Below are 14,080 nucleotides of genomic sequence, written 5' to 3' on the forward strand. Positions count from 1 at the left end.
ATAGGCACTTAGTTTTTGATTTTAAGGTGTGTGAAACATTAAGAGATTTGATTTTAAGTGTGGTTTGAATTTAGGTGTGACGGGGCAGCTATCTTCCTCTGTGCACTCCACCTCTCTGCGTGGGTTATGATCTCAATAGCAAGGAAGGTAGATATAGCTCAGCCCCTGGTCTGTTAGTCTATGCAAAAAAATGTCATCACTAAGTAGTGAACTGTGGCTGAGGAATTACACATCTGTTTTGCTCTCCTAATACAGCAATGCTAAGCCCTTCTGGGGTTGTGGGTCAAGTGTGAAGGGCAATTCCCACCAGGGAGTTAGTGGCTGAGCCGGGACCTCTGGGGAGATCTGTCCTTGCTCTGCTACTAAAATGCTCTCTGGAGTTCCAGCACTGAGAGCACATGCTGAGCAAAGCTTCATTAAGTTCATAATGCCTAAGTGTTACAGTGGACATAAAGGTAAACCTCAACAGTGTTATTTCTTTCATTTGAAACCATTTGCTTGTTTGCTAATATTGTTTTTCTTGCTGTCTTTTAATAAAACTGAGCAATTGTTTTTCCTATTCCAAGAAAATTGTCTTTGTTATTTTTTCCATTGTTATTAATGTGAGTGGAGCATATAAAGTCTCTAACGAAGATCAAAGTAGTATTGTTCTAGTTGCTTTATCATTACAAAGGGAGATGTGTAAAAGACAAACAAGACATATGCTTTCTCTGCCTATTGGAGTGGAATTGTGCTAAGTAGAGTCCTAGAAGAGACCATGGGCGTTCACATACTGCGTGTTTACTAAGCTCTGTCTAATTGCTTTTAATTGGCAGTACAAGCCTTAAATTTGTGATCCAATAACTGTAATGGTAGGATTGTCAGGACATTCTCCTTACCAGCCTTTTTATTAGAACTGAAGTAAAAAGATAATGCAAGATTCAGTCAAGCATTTTCTCCATAACATTTCAAACTGTCACTTAAAATGTACAAACATTCCCGAGCAAGGGAGATTTTTTCCTACTCCCACCCTTTTATTCTGTTGTGATAACTCCCCTAACATACCTTTGACAGCTGATCATGGTTTCTGACTTGTGATCAAAACTGCAACAGAACTCAGTCAGTTCCTCCCCTTGTCTTGCCCTTCCTCCCCCTTTCTTGTGCAATGCTAGCTCTGTGAAAGTCAAATCTAATGCTCCCACTAAAAGACACTGACTATCAAATAATTACTTATTTATGCTATCATTTAGTTAATGCTTTATTACCCCAGGAACAGTTTTAACCTAGGTGAGAGGGGGAAGACTGATTGAAATGTATAGGAAAACTGTAACCTGCAAACCAAAACATGAAGAAATGGGAATATAACTGGTGTATAAAGGAAGCAGTGACACATACTGCAAGGCTGCAGAGCTTCTCAATAGCTAAAAATGTGAGAAGGTGCATCTCAATGCCTTTAAAACTCATTATTAACTTTAAAAACAGACTATTTTTAAAGGACTTTAGGAAACAGGACATTAAGAATGGTTAAAAAGATCTTCAGGCTTGCACATGAAGCTTTCAATGTTAAAGCCTTGAAAGTAAGGGGAAGAAATGGAAGATGGAGGCTGCCCTAAGTATTTTCCTCTACTGAACTGTAACAAGCCAACTTTGAACTCTCAGGGAGGCACGTTAATATGATGCACTAGGTATTTTTTCCTGTCTGTAAGGACCAGCTTCATATAAAGTGCTTATGAGAGAGAGGAATTGCAGCTGTTCAGCAAATGCATATGGAAAATTGAGGCAGATGCTCACAAATGAAGAACCAAGAATCAGAGGCAGGAGAAAGAAAATGGAAAATGGAGCATGTGTAAAATGTAAAGGGTGGTACTGTGTAATTGGTATAACAGTAGAAAGTGAAATGCATTAGGTATTTCAAGCATGTGGATGTGTAAGATACTTCCACAAATTCTGGAGTACTCTTCATTAAAAAGTGATGAAGAGAAGCTAAATAAAAAGAAGAAAAATAGGGGAAAAAATGGATGAGTAATAACTACTGCTGGTGTACCTGAAGGAAGTCTTTTCCCTCCTACTTAGACACACATTATTTACATCCTTGTGAAGCCAAAAGGTCTTTCTGTTTTGTTCTAATATGAATCCAAATGATACAAATGAAACTCCATGGGGTGTCTCCCAGTAGTTGTGGCATCTTGTGTGCTGAAAGGCTCTGTTACCCACCTGCCTTTCTAAAGTGGAGGTAGGAATAAGAGGAGCTTGTATTCAGTTTCACTAAGGCTCCTCCAAAGAGCTGGACTGTGAGAACATTTGCCCACAAGCTACACCAAAGTGAGGTTTCCTGAGCTCTTACATCTTAATTGGCTTACGATATAACACCAGAGAATAGGTCAGAGGGACAGAGCTATTTGTCAGACTTATTACTAACACTGGGCAGGTTTAGTGTGTAGTCCTCTTGGGGAGGAAACATGTTCGGTACTGACCGTGGGAGAGAGCAAATAGATGGAGCTGGGCAGTAAATCTAGAGATAAATGACTCGTGAAGATGGAAGCAGCCCATAACTTGTCCATGCATAACAGAGAAAGGTTGAGATAAATAAGGGGATTTTTTTTCCCCAGGAAAAGAAGTAGAAACTGAGAGAAATAGGTGGAGGAGATGTAGGATGGCATCTCAGCAGGCTGTGACAAAAGGGTAGTTAGTGCAACTAAGCATTAACAATGACTAGAAGTGAAAATTAATCCTTTGTCATGGCATTTGCTGGTGTGCTGAGCTATAGACAGCCAAATGAGATGCAAGAATCCGTGTTGGGAGGTTAGCTTACATTCATGGAACACTTAGTTTGCAGAAATGGATCTTGGACTGACATTCAGGAGGGCTGGGTGTAGTTCCTGGTTTTCCCACAGATCTGAGTCAGCTGGGGAGAAACACAGAAGCACTATCTCCCAAGTTCCCCACCTACAAACAGTTTTCTGTCCTTAGGCTGGTTTCCTGAAAGAACAAAAATGCAGCAGTCACACTGCATGTATGTCTGTCGCTGTGCCTTCAGGATTGGGACTGTTTCTTACTGTGTTAAGATAGAGCATCTAGAGCAATGGGGTCTGACTTTTTGGGGAGATACTAGTTCTTAATGAAACACAAATAAAAATAAAGATGGATTGGTCTCGGTGGGGGATAGGATATAAGCAGTATCTTGCAAAGAAAAGCAGTTGGGATTGTGGCAGTAGAGTTTGTGAAGAATTAAGTTCTCAGCTCCTTAATTTTCTTGTTTTAGTTAAGAACTTGCCTGTCATTGCATTACCAGTGAAGAATTAACTCTAAGGTGCTTATTGTATAAGCCGATATGATGTTTCAGGGTGCAGTTGTGTTATGATGCATAATCTCTTGGTCCCAGATGTTGTGGAATAACTGATATGCTGTCATGAAACAAATACGCAGATGTGTATCTTACTGAAAAAGCCATGAGCAAATGCAGTCTTCTTTTTATGTATGCATGAACAGAAGTGCTATTGGAAACTGCCAAAAAATGTTGCATTAAGATACAAATTTTTTATATTTTTTCCTGAAAGGTCTCCTGGAAAACTTCCATCAAAATGCTAAGAAATGAGTTTAGTAATCAATCAGTTTTAGTGTATAGCACCAAACACAAGGAGGCCAAAAACCTTTTTGGCCTTTCTAGATTCTACTATAATACAAACAATAAAAACCAGTAATCTAATTATTCATTTCTTTCATTTTCTTTTTGAGATATAAAAATACCAACATGAAGAAGGGGGGGAAGTAAGGAAGGACCTGTAATTGTTTTACAGAAGCTATTAAAATGTGCTATTAAAATAAGCTTAATGAACATATATATTAATATCTGGTTAGGGCTGCTCTGACCTCCTGTCTTACAGGTCCCATTTATGTCTTGTTTGATGAAAGTTCTCTGAGACTGCGAAGCAAAAGGGCAAACTGATTTATGAACAAGACTTATTGTTGCACTGGCAGATTTGTATAATGAGAAATATATTAAATCTAATGAAGGGAAAGTGTGCCTTTCCAAGGCAGTAACTTTCCACCATGATGAAGTGATTCAATATCCCTCAGTGGATTAATTTAGACAATGCAGTAAGGCATGCAGCCACTGTTGCAGCCTCTTGCACTAATGACAAATGTTAAACAATGTTGAGTATTTGTTTTCTATTGTAAGTTGTGGTGATAGCGAGAAGAGGTTCGCTAAGTGATGAGTTAACAAGTCCCCTAATGCCAATCTCCCCGATGATTGTGTTGGAAGAAGATGCGTCAGAGCCTCTGTCACTTTATACAGGAGAATGTCATGACTTATTCCATTTGACAAGAACTGACAGTAGGCTATATTTTTTTCGGCCACCAGCCTCTACAGATTAAAACTGTACCTTCATCCCATTAGTCATGTATTCATAGTCCTTAATGTTTAGGTTTAGGGTGGGAGGGCAGGGTGAGAGTTGTTGCTGGCAGTACATTATGGTAAGAAATGTGCAAGGAGCAGCATCATGAACAGAATTCAGAGCCAATGTTTTCAGAGCAGGCATTTCCTTATCTAGGAACAAGTCCCCTAAGGCTGGAGACTTTTCACTTTCTGAACAGGAATGTGTACAACCTTATCTCTGCATGCTCTATAAATCAGTGTAGCTCTGTTACCTTCAGTTTAAATCTAGTGGTACATTGGCTTGGGGTCTGTACAGTCTAAGCTTGCCTGACTTGTTCCAGAACTGTGTGCCTGAAAACATAGCGCATGTGAAGGCCTTGCTGCTCTAAATTGAGAAGATAGATGGAAAAGATGAAGATGGCTTAATGTATATGGCCAACATCAAAAGTATCTGTCTTCATTCAAGGTTTGGACTTTGCAGTATTGATGTTCTGGGTTGATCAGATGCCTGGGACTGTGCCTGAACTAATGTAGCTGCCTTTGCTCTAAGAAATGGTCGTGCTCAATGTAGATATGCCCTTAGTATTAAAAGCTTGAACTTGAAATCTTGATGTCCTCTCTTAGTGAAGTGGCAGAGCACCATTTAGGCAGCAGAGGCTGCAAGTATATCCATGGCTTCCTCTGCTTTGAAATATTGAAGAACAGATTTGTGTCAAGGGAAAAATGAAAAATTAAAAAGCAGGGTACAGTGGAAAAAATTTCCCTCCCACCCCACTAAAAATATTGATTAAACAAAGAAAAGCCCCGGGGAAGATGGTGGAAAACAAGGCCAAAGAAGCCAAACATTGATAAACTTAATTAAATTTCTAATGAAAACAGAGGCAGCCTGTGGTGATTACTCTGTGTAACTGAGACTAATACACCAATTAGGCTAATTCATCCCCTGGTGCTCTAAACACAGTTATAAACTTAATCCATACTTTTTCTCACATGTCAACAATTGATTTCTTTAGTTTTGGAAGCTCCTGGTTTGGACATGGAAAGCAGCAGATACTTGTTCGCTAGGGAGATGCTATGTAGGAACAGATAATGTCGTACTAGCTGTATGTTGTCCTCTAGGGATTCTCTTTTCTTTCTTAATCTTTATAGGAACCCTAGCCTGCACTGAACACTTAATGACCCTAGTTCAAGATATTATTAGTGAATTCAGCAGTTGGAAAACATTATCTATACTGGAACAAATGGATGGAGAAATTCCTATGTCTTTGGGGTGAGTGAAACCTCCTGCACAAGGTGAACCTCAAGCCATTTCTGTTGGTCTTATATTGTTGGGCTTGATGTTGCAAACCTGACCAAAGCATCAGGCTCGTACAAAGCAATTTGCACCAAAACTGAAATAGTTTCTTCCTAATGTATGATGGAAAATAATGGAGGATTGAAATGGTCTGACTCCTGCTCTATTTATAAAATGTTTTTAGGTAGCAGTTACTGAACCTCAACTGTTTAAAAAGACACAGAGGTTCAGAACTGGAAGAACAGTTTGTGTATTTGTGACTGTATGTCAGAATGCAGGCCCGTGTACTGGTTTAATCCCCTTTTGTGATCTTGCAGAAGTTTTAAGACGTGTTTAAGCTTTTGACATCTCTGCACACAGATAAATTCTGTTGCATATGGGAATTAGATAGTAGAAAGGTCAGACACTGCCTGATGCCTGTTCTGTATATCCTGGAAACAAATCCTGGGCAAAATAGAAGGAAGAACAAACATTTAGCAACTTTGGCTCAGTTGCCTGTCAATAATGTAAACTTAGATCAGCTAGTTAGATACAGTGGCTGTACCAAATAAATACTATCTCTGGCAATTAGCAACACTTAATTTTGAAAATGAGCTAATATAATCAATTATGTCTTTTAATTTGCCAGACAGTATTTTACAGGGTTTAATTTTCTGCTACTACACCTTTCAAATTATCTTCAGGTGCTGTTTTGAATGTCATCATTGATGCTTATTCTAATACTATTAGCACTGAAGGTGCCCCCCACATATACAGCCTCCTCCAGCCACCCACAAAATGTGTTAGTGATCTGTGGGATAGAAGAAGGTGGCAGAAGGTGTCTTGGCCCATAATGGGATCCAGCCTTTTTCTGTATCATCAAAACTTTTTGGTTTCCAGATCAATGGGTGTGAACCTGTTCTGCTGCTCTATGAAGCACGTGTCTGGCATGTTTTATTTTATCTCGACCTGCTGAAGGATAACACTATTTCAGGAGGTTTTACATGAGTAGATTAGAATTATTACCAGCAGGAGGATATGCAGTATGCAGATTGTGAATGGCATAAAGAGTGTGTGTATGCATGTATTTCTTTCCCTCCCTCTCTCTGAATCAGATAAGCTGTGCTGAGCTGCCTTGGGTTTGCACAGAATTTGGAATCAAGAGTTTAAAGAGAAAGCTTAAATTGAGGAGCTGCTTTTTAGATAGGAATTGCATACTTGGATAAACTATTGACCTACTAGTCTATTTTATTCGTAGCTGTGGCTAGTAATAGATGGTAAATGCTAGTCATTGCTTTCTCTTTTCTGTTGTGTTCCCCCAAGCAAATGTAGCATTCCTGGTAATTCAGCAGAGGGGAGGGATGGAGAATGTCTGAGTTTTAATGGTGATCCAGCTGGGGAGAGGAGTTGTGCATCCAGGCTCTGCATTTTTGGTTGCAGCTGATGAATCTTAATGGAGTGGAGAAACTCCAAGCTTATACTGTCTCTGTGCTCAGGGTTTAAGTGATCACTTGGTAATGGGTATGAATTCTTTGCTAGTTAAGACCCAGGGGGGCAAAGGGGGCAGTTGTCCTCTAGCATAGGGTACAGCATGTTTCTTAGCATGATCCCCATTTTGGTTTTTCTTCTGACGAAATTCCCTACTCTTGCAGAGACCAAGGACATTGCTTCTGTGCTTGATCTCTTATTCTTTCTTCTCTCCAATGCAGCCTTCCTGGCATGTTGTCATGCTGCCCACTGTTCTGCAGTGGGTGTTGAGACAGGCAGGACTTGGGGTATGCCACCTACTCTGCAAACAGCTCTTGAGAATAGGTTATCTCTGAATTTATTGGAAAAAGTTCTTAAGCTCATGTTTCTCAGTTACTGGAAAGATGGTAAAGAAGCTGCCTCCCTCCCTGGAGGGACAGACTATGGCTCAGTGGTCTTGTAACTATTGTATACAGTATCTGATTCCTCTTCTGTGTGTTTTCTTACCAAGCTGCTAAGTATTTGAGGATGACATGAAACAGAACAGTCTTTTATTCATTCTTACACAGTTTGGGCTTGAGAAATACATAGCACTCTTTGGTGGCACTTGTCTCACCAGAAGGCTTTGTTCATGCCTGGCCTAGGCAGAAAAAATGCATTTAAATCAAAGCAATTGCATTTATGCAAATATAGTGAATATGCTTTTCATTTGTTATTTGCAATGAGTGCTGTGATTGCAAAAAAAGCCATGGTTGAATAAAGGGCCAGTAGGCATTGCTGGCATTTGATTTGCTTCCCTTGAAAGGAAAACACACTTTAAAGCAATGTGGTCAAGTTATGGCCGTATATGTGGAGTCATTTCATTGAGGATCTTCTCCATTTCCTCTTTAAATCAGCTGTGCTCAGCAGGAGACCCAAGCATAAATCCAGAATCAACAGCAAACTTGCTCCATGTTTCCAAGCTTCTCGTATAGCTAGGCAGTAGCAGACACGCTGAGCAATCTGCGGTTACCAAGGCTATTTTCTTGTAACATGTAACCCTTTCTTCAGAAACTTGTAAAACGTACAGAAGTCAGCAGCTAGTCAAGTAGTCCCATCCCAACTTTGAGCTACTTCACAAGCAGCTCCTGAGGTCTGAAGCCCAGATTTGAATGTAATAATGATTTTAGTCAATTTACAGAAATAATGTGATTTCCTAAAACATGGGAATTAGCAAGTCAAGACCAGAGAATTAAAATTGCCCAGAGGCTCAGATGCTCTGAAAGAATTCAGTAAAACTCCATCTAAAGTTAGTAAGAAACAGAACATAGCATCTGTTTTTATTATGACATCCTTAAGGTCAGACCAGCAATGGGGAGGGGAAGAAATTAAAAGGTAGTTTCTCTGAAGACACTATTTTACAACACTTTTTGCTTGTAGCTTGTTAATTTTCACAGCAGAGTTGCCTTGGGATGTGAATTAAAGAAACAGATGAAAAAAGTCTTGTGCCTCTAACTGTACCGAAGGCCCTATGCATACTCCTGTGCCTTTGATGAGAAACATTAAACATTTTTAATTTAGCACATCAATTTGAAAATCTAATTTTTTTAATGCTTTGTAGCAGCAGACGCTTTTCACGGTGCTGTCACTACCATAGAAGAATTATGAGAAACTTGAACCGCGAAAAGTAAATTAGAAAAATCTCATTTCAGTTACTCTAAAAAGAGGGGAAATTAGATTTTGATTAAAATCACTCACACATACAATTTTAGGTAAACTAATTTAGCAAGACTGACTATATAATTTTTTTGCTTGCCTCCGTGTCCTTTCAATAGCAGCTGCAATGGCCTTGTACTAGCATCTTCTCTAACAGCCAATAGGAGAGGAGGAGCTCTTAAGTGTGGTCTTTTCCTTGACCAGTTGTTGTAAGGCTATGGAAAAGAGCTGCTTGTTTAATTTGTCAATGAAAAGTCAATAATTAAAGAAAATAGTTAGAATTTGTCATTGAAATGTGCCATATTGGATATTTTATTTTTTTATCAATTTGCTTAATTAACTATAAGAACAATCACAGTTAATTTGAGCTGCTCAAAATTCTGGTACCATTGGAAGGAGTTTAACGTTTTGACTTTGGGGACGAGTGATTTCCAGAAGGCACTCACTCTACCTGCTTTTTTCTAGTTCATGTTCATTCATGAATTCTCAATGAATACCATATGATTTTTCTGAGATATATTTGTCATTTTAAACTATTGACTGTATAATGACAGCATCAGATTTTTGACCTACCATTTGAAAGGTGCTTATTGAGAGCTGTATTTGATTTTTAAATGCATTCGGTGTTTTTAGTTTTGACATGGGATATCAATTATATAGCCTCATTTTTTCTTCTCATGTGCTGGTAGAGTCATTAAGAGACAGGTTTACAGTGCAACTATCCATAATGTTTGTAAAAAGTTTTTTGTATTGTTGTTTTATTGTTTCTGTTCTATTTGTACAGTTCCCATGCTTCTTGGTGGTTAATCTTCATAAGTACTTAAGAAAATAGATAATTGAGTTATAAAAGGATGTGAGAGTAGAGAAAGATAGTAAAGCTCTGAATCTGTACGACAGATCTCTGCAGCAGGGGATGAGAACACTGGAATCCCAAACCCTGTGCTTTTGCACTCTTCCATCACATGTTTAAGGAACTGGCTGTCTGCTGTTGTGGTTTCACATGCAAGAAAGAAGGTGAGACAGGAAGAATCCTTCACTGGCCTTAGGTGTACAGGGGTTATGGAACATCTTTTAGTAACTCCAGCTCCTTTTTTTGAGAGAAGTGGTACATAATTGCAGACAACCTGATACAATGGTGTGACTATGCACTTTTGCATTTCAGGCTGGTAGAAGCAGTAAACGTTCAACTGAAAATAACTGATTCAGTATTTTACATTTGACAGTAGTTTGCATTTGACAACAATTTTGTGCACTGTCAGTAGTTTCCTAAGGTATTATCCTTATCACCTGAACAGGTCTTAGTGGGACCAAAGTAATATATTGCATTGAACTATTGCACAGAGATGAATTACACCCATGTAGTGCAGCAGAGCATTCTACTTTCAGTGTTCTGTTTCCCTTCATCAGTAACCCAGATGCAGTAATAAAATATGTACTTTTTCCCTGGATGGTTGGATCAACTAAAGTCAGCTGGCTTTCATCTCTTTTGCTTTGATTTAATTTGAATATCCTTATAGCAGAAATACCATGATCAAAGATGAAATGCATAAAGTACTAAATGAATTTATTTGGTCCTGATATGTATGAGCTGTTTGTATGTTTTTTAACTCCAGACCTGAACATTGGCAAGAATATACAAATGATAATTTTTTATTTTATTTTAGGGACCTATGAGGAGACTGAGGAGGCATGTCCCTGAGGAGAACTTGAGATGAAACACTGTCTGCCTCAATGTGTGGGGAGCTGAACTGCATACACGGTGCAAAGGGAGTAAAGTGGGAACAGCTCACAGCGGTAAGATTACATGCCCTCTGCATTGGCATGCACAATTACACCAAACGGCACAGTGTCAGGACCAAGCAATAGCATAAGGCATCACAGGAGGGAGAAGTGATTGATATGCTAAACAAAAAATCATAAAGATGATGCAGGATAAGCTTTTGTACAAAAACATAACCTTAAAGATGACAAGGCCAATTGACTCTGTATCCCAAGCCAGTTTCTCTCATCACCCTAAGCTTCTGATCTGTACAAAAGTATGAGAAATGTTAGTCTGTCTTTTTTTAATCACTTGTATTAAATTCTGCTTTGTTTACTTGCATCTGCGGGAGCAACACAATCTCCCTGCGGGTAAATTTTCAGCTAGTTCAACTCAGCCTAGCACCAGGATCTTCAATAGAAGTATGTAATTTGTACCCATGGTGAACCTGCCCCATAAGTGTGATGCCCAAGCCTTTATATTGCTCTGGCTTTTAAACTGCAGATTGCTGGCATTGTTTTTCACCTCCTTCACAATATGCTTCCTTTTTATTAGCTTGTTCTAGTCATTTTAGTGTATGATTAAACTATTTGGTAGTTTTATTGCAAGATCCATAAAATAAGTAATTTACAAAGAACTTTAAAATCAGTTTTATTTCAATAATAACTATTTCCAGTGTAATGGTTCTGGTATAATTGTGAGTCAAGTGAGAAAACTGACCTCTCTTTATGAAGAATACCTTTGATACTTGAGCCAATTTGTACTATGACTAGATGAATGACCTGAGCACATTGACAATGGCTGAAGTTTTGATAGTTAAATAATTTTTGCAAGGTGGCCACGTGATCCCAGCTGAGGTCATATTTAAGATGTGATCTCTCATCCTATTTCCATGTGAAAGAAGGTATGAACAACTTCTCAGACCCTTGTGTGGCAAAAATCAAGTGCTTAGCTTTAAGCTGGTGTTCTAGTCAACCACATACATCCAGAGTTTGAAGCCATATTTACTGGCAAGTATCTGCTAATATATATTGCTGAATTAGAGCCAAAAGTAGGAATAGGCCAACATATCTCTTAAGTACTGTCTAGGTCTTCAAAATAGAGAGGAAAGATGAAATTTCAACTGGCGTGTAGGCTTTGTACAGGTCTTCTGCACTGGGCAAAAGATCACCTATCTGTATTGCACTCTCAGATTTAACTGATGTTGTGTTCCCAGTTTCCAGCCTGTAATTGGGCATGAGATTGGCTTGGTTGCTGAAGGGACCAGTTGATAACTGCAGAGTGGGCTGTACTGATCACAAGAAATAAAAAGACAGTGAAGGTGGCAGGTGTTTTTGTCTCTAATGAAAGCTAACTGGTGGAGTGCTGAGCTGAACACAGGAGTTTCTCCCTGCTGTTAGGAATGGGCTGGTAGCCGGTGCACACCTGCCCTTGCGACACTGAGAGTCACTTCATTACAGCAGGAGGTCCCTGTTGCAGCCATAGGGGAAGAATACATGTCAAAAAGTTTGCAGGAGGAAATAAAAGTTGGAAGGTGCCTGTGTATAAGCCAATGAAAGAGGTAACATCTAGACTGTATGATGGGTAAATGATTGCTCTGCGTGGCCTTAAAGCTGCAATAGCTACTCACTGGTGTCAGAAAGAGAAAGCTGTGATTTAGTTTTAAGGCCAAAGTTTGGAGATCTGGCATCCTTAGTTCAGTATATTGCTGCTGCTTTTCTGTATGTTCCCAGGGAGAAATCACCATGTCCTAGCAAATGCTGTTCACTGGAGAAGGTCAGAAAAATTATAGCTGTTATGTGGGAAATAACTTAAAGGGAATAACTAGTTTTCTATTTTTCCTGCGGGAATTTTCTCTGGAAGAAAAAAATATTATTTCTCTTCCCTTTTCCACCTTTCATTTCTTTTTCATCTGTTAATTTTATAAATGGAAAAAGGAAAGGGACAGTTGACTCAGTGGAAAATAAGAAGCTTTGCTTTTCTATGGAAACTGGAAAAAATAGGTGGCAACAAGTTACAATGGGGGGGGAATATTATTCAAAAAGGCGTTGTTTTCCCAGAAAAAGTACTCCTAGTAGGTTTGCCAGTTATTTTTATGAAGTGCTTTTGGTGACTTTGCCGTGTAAGTATAAAGTATCCTAAGCAAGTAGATGTTTTCATCTGGAAAAAATCCTGTGGTCTCTTGCCTGATGCATTGTCTCCTCTAGGCATTGGAAAACATTGGGAAAAATGTTGCTTTAATTTTTTTTACATTAAAGTGATTTCTTAAGCTTCCAAAATCTAGAAGAGAGCACTTTTTCCAGAGCATGACCCAGGGTACCACTGGTAAATGCATGCATCCTGCTGCAGGGTGGGTTTGGGGCACAGCCCAGCTGTATGCCTGGGCCTGGAAGTCTGGAACTACTCCTAGTGCTTGGTTTGGAGCAAGTGTTGTGGCTGTTCCCTCACTGCAGCGGAGCAGGAGCTGGTTCGGCAGTACCCTGTGATTGTGTGATGCAGGACACTGACAAAAGATTCTCCATCTGTTTTTTATACTGTCTCAGTAGGAGTTTTCTTTCACTGGGGTGTCCTGCGGATATGAATTATAAATTAATCTGAATACCATACACACTGAATCTTTCTCCCTAAGTAAATGTTGGCAGTTGGAGACCATCAGTGTCCCATTATTACATTAGGATGATCTGAGCTATCTGTGGGTTTGCCAAGGCTCATATTTGTTTCCTTCCTTTCGTCTGTGTGTTTGGCCAGGAGCGCATAGGAGCCAGTGCCCTTTTCTTTCTGCCCTGCAGCCATTTTCCAGAGCAGTGAATCACACTCACATAGGGGTGCAGCCAAGCCCATGTCTAGAAGTCATGTGTTTGGCAGCTCCTTTTATGCAGACAGGAGCTTATTAATGCCAGCTGAATCCATGGTGATAGGAAGTGAATGTGGCAACGCTACCCATGGAAACCACAGAGCTGCCTACTGTCACTGCATCCTGTTCACAGGTGCTTGAGAGTTCACTGGAAATCTAGGGAGAGAATCTACCTGCCTCTCAGTATTGCATTTAAATGTAGCTCCTAAACATGGAATAAGGAATTTAAGTAATTAGTGAAAAGAAAATTAAACTGCCAGACATTTTTACTATATAGCTGACTGATAGGAGGTAATAGGCTTTAATAAGTTGTCATTTATCTTAGCTTTGCTCCCATGTACACCTTCCTAAATCTGGAGTAAGTCTGTTTCAGTGAGATCCAGAAAGCATTAAAAGGAATTGGAGCCAGTGGTCTATTGCCCTCTCAAGGAATGACCAGCACACCACATCTTTTTGCTGCACAGGAACATTAATGTAGCTTCCTGACAGTGTAATTGCAAGCAGACTGTCTGCTCTCAGGAGATCCAAGGAAGGTATGATTTCTGCTGTGTCCCTGCAGAGGAACAGAGGAATATTTAAATGATACAGTTGGGGAGTAAGGCAGCAACTCAGCAAATAAATCTGTGCAGCCAGATTCTAGTCACCCCACAGGGATGGGTTAGGTGTTGAACACAG

At 39.5% G+C, this 14,080-nt stretch overlaps 1 protein-coding gene across 1 annotated transcript in view; it reads left to right on the top strand.

The window, feature by feature from the left end:
- Positions 1-14,080, top strand: part of DUSP26 (dual specificity phosphatase 26) — a 73,908-nt gene that overhangs the window by 1,512 nt on the left and 58,316 nt on the right. The window contains exon 2 of the mRNA XM_050910355.1: positions 10,457-10,586. The gene's annotated coding sequence lies outside the window, so the exon portion shown is untranslated. The remainder of the gene's footprint in view (positions 1-10,456; positions 10,587-14,080) is intronic.

The sequence above is a fragment of the Gymnogyps californianus genome, chromosome 23, assembly GCF_018139145.2.
Source record: "Gymnogyps californianus isolate 813 chromosome 23, ASM1813914v2, whole genome shotgun sequence".
Taxonomy (NCBI): domain Eukaryota; kingdom Metazoa; phylum Chordata; class Aves; order Accipitriformes; family Cathartidae; genus Gymnogyps; species Gymnogyps californianus.